The sequence below is a fragment of the Ceratotherium simum genome, chromosome 2 (genome assembly GCF_057802395.1).
Source record: "Ceratotherium simum simum isolate JZ-2026a chromosome 2, ASM5780239v1, whole genome shotgun sequence".
In the NCBI taxonomy this organism is placed as follows: Eukaryota; Metazoa; Chordata; class Mammalia; order Perissodactyla; family Rhinocerotidae; genus Ceratotherium; species Ceratotherium simum.
This window is the reverse complement of record NC_141901.1, coordinates 11178714-11184792: the sequence shown is the minus strand read 5'-3', so window position 1 is coordinate 11184792 and position 6079 is coordinate 11178714.

Below are 6079 nucleotides of genomic sequence, written 5' to 3'. Positions count from 1 at the left end.
TTTTCACTTTTTCCATATGAGTAATAAATTTCCCAGTACTAATTATTTAAAAGTCTATCCTTGCCCTCTGATCTGCAATGCCACCTTTCTAATGTAGGTCTTTTTGTCAATCCCCGCCCCAATACCTCATCACCTGAATTATTATGGCTTTAAAATAACTTTTGATATCTGTTGGGCAAGACCTCTCCCATTGTCCTTTTTCTTCAAGAAAATTTGACTCGTCTTGACTCTTGCACTCCCAAATAAATCTTACAATCAGCTTGTCAAGTCCAACCAAAAAAAAAAATTGGAATTTTTATTGGAATTGCATTGACTGTATACATCAATTTGGAAGAATGGGCCTCTGCACAATGTTGAGCCCTCCAGAATATCTCTCAACTTATTCTGTCTTCCTTCATGTTTCTCAATAAAGGATCATAATTTTCTCCTAATAGGTTTGACACATCTTTTATTAGATTTACTGCCAGGTACTTTTTGAGTCTGAGATTTGATTTTACTCTACTTACAAGCTAATAAGTTAGCCTATTATTGTTTAATGAATGCTAGTAGAAGACACAAGTCTCCTGTAGAGACGAAAACTCTTATTACTCACAGCAAGCAACAGGTGCATCAGTTTTCCTTGGTCCAAGTCCCAAGGAGGAGGCCAGATGGATTTTCTCCACAAAGTGGGTTTGCTTCACAGCTGAGGATCACTGAGCTTAGAAAACCCATTGCAGTGAAGCATCGCTTAATGATGGGGATGCATTCTGAGAAATGTGCCATTAGGCGATTTTGTCGTTGTGCAAACATCAGAGAGTGTACTTACACAAACCTAGATGGTACAGCCTACTACACACCTAGGCTATGTGGAATAGCCTATTGCTCCTAGGCTACAAACCTGCATAGCATGTTGCTATACTGAATGCTGTAGGCAATTTTAACACATGGTAAGTATTTGTGTATCTAACCGTATCTAAACATAGAAAAGTACAATAAAAATACAGTATAAAAGATTTTAAAAATGGTATACCTGTATAGGAAACCTACCATGAATGGAGCTTGCAGGACTGGAAGTCACTGTGGGTAAATTAGTGAGTGACTGGTGAGTGAATGTGAAGGCCTAAGACATTACTGTACACTACTGTAGACTTTATAAACACTGGACACTTAGGCTACACTAAATTTATAAAGAATATTTTTCTTTCTTCAACAATAAATTAATCTTAGCTTACTGTAACTTTTTTACTTTATAAGCATTTTTACTTTTTTAACTTTCTGACTCTTGTCATAATGTTTAGCTTAAAACACAAATACATTGTACAGCTGTATAAAAATATTTTCTTTCTTTATAGCCTTTTATCCTATAAGCTTTTTTCTATGTTTTCTAATTTTTAAGGTTTTTTTTCTTTTTTTTACTTTTTAAAATTTTTGTTAAAAAACAAGATAAAAACACACACATTAGCCTAGGCCTACACAGGGTCAGGATCATCAACATCACCGTCTTCCACCTCCACATCTTGCCCCACTGGAAGGTCTTCAGGGGTAATAACACGCATGGAGCTTTCATCTCCTATGACAACAGTGCCGCCTTCTGGAACACCTCCTGAAGGACCTGCCTGAGGCTCTTTTTAAAGGAGGTGTCACTCTTTTCAGAAATATGTCCATGGTGAATTGCTTGGGTTTTTTTTGATCGTAGACTTGCATGTAAGCTGATAAGACACCATGAACGTGGGGGCCAGCCCGGTGGCGCAAGCAGTTAAGTGCGCATGCTCTGCTGCGGCGGCCCGGGGTTCGCCGGTTGGGATCCCAGGTGTGCACCGACGCACCACTTGGCAAGCCATGCTGTGGCAGGCGTCCCATATAAAGTGGAGGAAGATGGGCATGGATGTTAGCCCAGGGCCAGTCTTCCTCAGCAAAAAGAGGAGGATTGGCAGATGTTAGCTCAGGGCCGATCTTCCTCACAAAATAAATAAAATAAATAAATAAATAATAAAATAAATTTTTAAAAAAAGACACCATGAACATTCCTCTCTATTAATGAAAACCTTTCAGTGTTGGGGGACCATGTTTTCAAACTTTTTAAGGAGCTTGTTGAAGTCTGCAAAAGCTTCTGCTCAACCCTTCACTGTGAATTTTCTTGAGAGTCTTCTTTTCCTTCTCCAGCAGTTTCCTTTTCTCTCGCCTCTTCTTCAGCTATGTGTTCCTGTTCCAGTTCTAACAACTCCTCATTAGTCAATTCCTCAGAAACCACCTCTAGGAGCTCCTCAATGTCATCCTCATCCACACCCGAGTTAAAGTTGTTTGCCTTCTCAACCACAGCCTTGTTGACTTTTGCAACCTCCCCATCCTTGGCAAATCCTTTCAAGTCATGAACAAGCCTCTTGAGTGTCTTCTTCCAGATGCCATTCATCTGGTAACATCACCCCAAGCCCAAGCAAGTTTCCTGATGCAGTCACAGATGTTGTAATCCTTCCAGAATTGCCTCAATGTCTTCTTAGTGTCTTCTTCAGTTGTAGCAATAGGCTGGGCAAAGGTAGGTCTTAAAAGCTGCTATAACTCCTTGATACATTGGTTGGATCAAAGAGGTGGTGTTTGGAGGGAGAAACATCACTTTGATACTGGGATGAAGACCATCAATAAAAGGAGGATGTCTAGGAGCATTATCAACAATAAGCAAAATCTTGAAAGGTATGTTGTTCTCCCAACAGTACTTCTTCATTTCACTGGCATAGCAATTTAGGAGGGCATCTTGGAAGAGGAGCTGGGTCATCCATGGCTTCTTGTTGCTCCTGTAGTACACTGGCAGTGTGTGCTTACTGATATACTTGAGGTCCCTGGGGTTCTCACTGTGCCAGATCACAACGGGTTCCAATTTGTAGCCTGCAACACTGCCCCCAAGCAAGACTGTTACCCTGTTAAAAGACTGTTAAAAGGCTTGAGACCTGGCATTGACTTGGCCTCCTTATTGATGAGATCTTTCAGACATTTGTTTCCCGAATAGGGAGGTTTCATCCATATTGAATATTTGCTCTAGGAAGTAATTTTCCTCCACAATCAGCTTATCTAGAGTTTCCAAAAATTCTTCAGCTGCCTTCACATCAGCACTCTCAGACTCACCACTCACTTTCACATTAGGTAATGAATAATAATTCTTGAATCACATAAACTACCCAGAGCCAGCAGTAAATTCAACATTGTAGTTGAATCCGGATTTTTCTTTCAACACTGTAAACAAACTTTTTGCTTTGGCCATGATCATCATGGTGTTGAGAGGGGTATGTTCTGTGTTTGGTCTTCAATCCAGGTCATTAGAAGTTTCTCCATGTCTGATATAGGCCCTTCTCAAATTTTTGTTAGTCTCATTGTCTTCAATGAAGCAGATCCTTTAACAACTTCTGTCACTTTGTTCTTGTTTTTCAAGATCTTAGCTTTAGTGGAATGGGATGTGCCTGACTGGGGAGCAATAACCATTGCCGATTTTCTACTTTTGTAGTCCTTAATCACTTTTAATTTTGTTACCAGGTCATTCACTTGACGTGGCTTCGTACTGGCAACATTAGCCATGGATTTTGTACAGTTAGGGACCATGATGAACACAACAACACAAGATTAAATCAAGCACAATAGAAAATGATGCAATCAAGACATGCCGTAAACACGAGATCTATGAAGCTGCTGTCGGCTTAACACAGCATACTGTTTTACAGTAAACTTTTTTTATAAGTAGAAAGAGTACACTCTAAAATAATGATAATAAGTATAGTATAGTAAATACATAAAACAGTAACAGTCATTTATTATTATTATCAAGTATCAGGTATTGTACATAATTGTACATAATTGTATTGCTATAGTTTTATACTACTGGCAGTGCAGTAGGTTTGTTTACACCAGCATCACCACAAACAGGTGAGTAATGGGTTGTGCTACGCCATTATGACTGCTACAACGTCACTAGGTGATAGGAATTTTTCAGCTTCTGTATAATCTTATGGGACCACTTATACGCTATCCATCATTGATGGAAATGTCATTATGTAGTGCATGATTGTATTATATTTTGAACAATAAGCAAGCTTGCTCTTTGTCCCAGAAGAAGACATTATTTCATCCCTCAAGATTTCTTGATACAAAAATAACCTTAAGATAAGATCTGTGTAAATAGTTGCCAGGACCATGCTTTCTTGGCATACCCAGCAACACACACAGAAGTATGAAAGACTCATGGAGGAATAGCTCCCAACTGTACTTCACATAACCTTCTAAAAATTTTATTTTCTAACTGTCTGTTGCTGACATATAGAAATATAGTTAAATTTTGTATATTAATTCTCTATCTAGTAATCTTACTAAACTCATTACAGTCACGTGACGCATAACGACTTTTCAGTCAACAACAGACCGCATATATGATGGTGGTCCCATAAGATTAGTACCATATAGCCTAGGTGTATTGTAGGCTATTCCATCTAGGTTTGTGTAAGTTCACTCTATGATATTTGCACAACGATGAAATTGCCTAATGACGCATTTCTCAGAATGTATCCCCGTCACTGAGACACGTGACTATAATTCTAATAATTTATCCTTGGACTCTACAGAATTTTCTACATACAAAATCATATCATTTTTGAATAATAAAATGTTTCTTTTGATCCAAACCTTATATTTTTTACTTTTTTTTTTTCCTGGCTAAAATGTTTCACTGGTTTGACTAGAGCAATGTTGAGAGAAGTGATGACGGCATTGTTATCTCATTCTTTATCTCAGAGAGAAAGCTTTTAATGCTTCACTGTTAGAAATGATGCTTTGGGGCCAGTCTGGTGGCATAGTGGTTAAGTTTGCATGCTCCGCTTTAGCAGCCTGGGGTCTGTGGGTTCAGATCCCAGGCATGGACCTACACACCACTCATCAAGCCATGCTGTGGCGGCGTCCCACATACAAAACAGAGGAAGATTGGCACAGAGGTTATCTCAGGGACAATCTTCCTCACCAAAAAAAAGAAAAAAGAAATGATGCTTTCTCTAGTCCCCTTTTCCCTTTTTTGCAAATATCTTTTATTAAATCAAATAATTTCTTTCTACTCCCAGGTGGCTAAATGTTTATAATAATTTTCTTCATCTATTGAAATTATTGCATGATTTCCCTCCATTCATCTAGTAATGTTAAACAAGTTTAATTTTCTAATGTTAAAAACTTGCATTATTGAGATAAACTAAACTTTGTCATGATATATTATCACTTTTGTACTCTGTGAAATTTGATTAGCCTTTTTTTTAATTTATGTTAGCATTTTAGATATAAACTTCTCTCCAAGTACTGCTTTAGCTTCATCTCACACATTTTGATTTGCAGTATTTTTTATTATCATATATTTAAAAACATTCTCTAATTTCCAGAAGCATTTCTTCTTTGAACTGAGAATTATTTAGCAGCATGTTTTCTAATACTACACATACTCTTCTAATTATCATTTTATCATTGATTTCTAGCTCAATTGAATGGTACTGAGAAGATTCAGTATACATTATTCAGCCTTTTAAAATTTATTTGGGTTTGCTTTCTGGCTCAGCATATAGGTAATTTTGTGTAAATATTCTGTGTATTTTGAAAAAATGCATATACTTGTCAAGTCAATAATATGTATCTATTAAATCAAGTTTTTTCATCATGTTTAAATATTCCATATTCTTACTGATGTTTTAACTGCTTGTTCAATCAATTACTGACAGAGAGCTATTAAAATGACTCACTATGATTATGTATTTGTCTATTTCTCCTTGGAGTCATCACTTTTTGCTTGAATATTTAGAAGGCTTCTTATTAAGGTACATATAATTTTAAATTATTATATCGTTTTGGTGAATTAAACTCTTTATTTCTATGAAGTGATCCTGTTTATCACTAGTAAGGATTTAGGTTTGAAGTCTATATTTTTTGATCTTAAAATAACTGCACTAGCTTCCTTTTGGTTAGATTTTGCCCAGTATATATTTTTTCACTCTTTTTTTCCTTTCACTCTTTCTGTATCCCTGTATTTTAGAAGTTTCTTTTATAAATAGCGTATAGTTAGCTTTTGTATTTCATCCTATCAGACCAT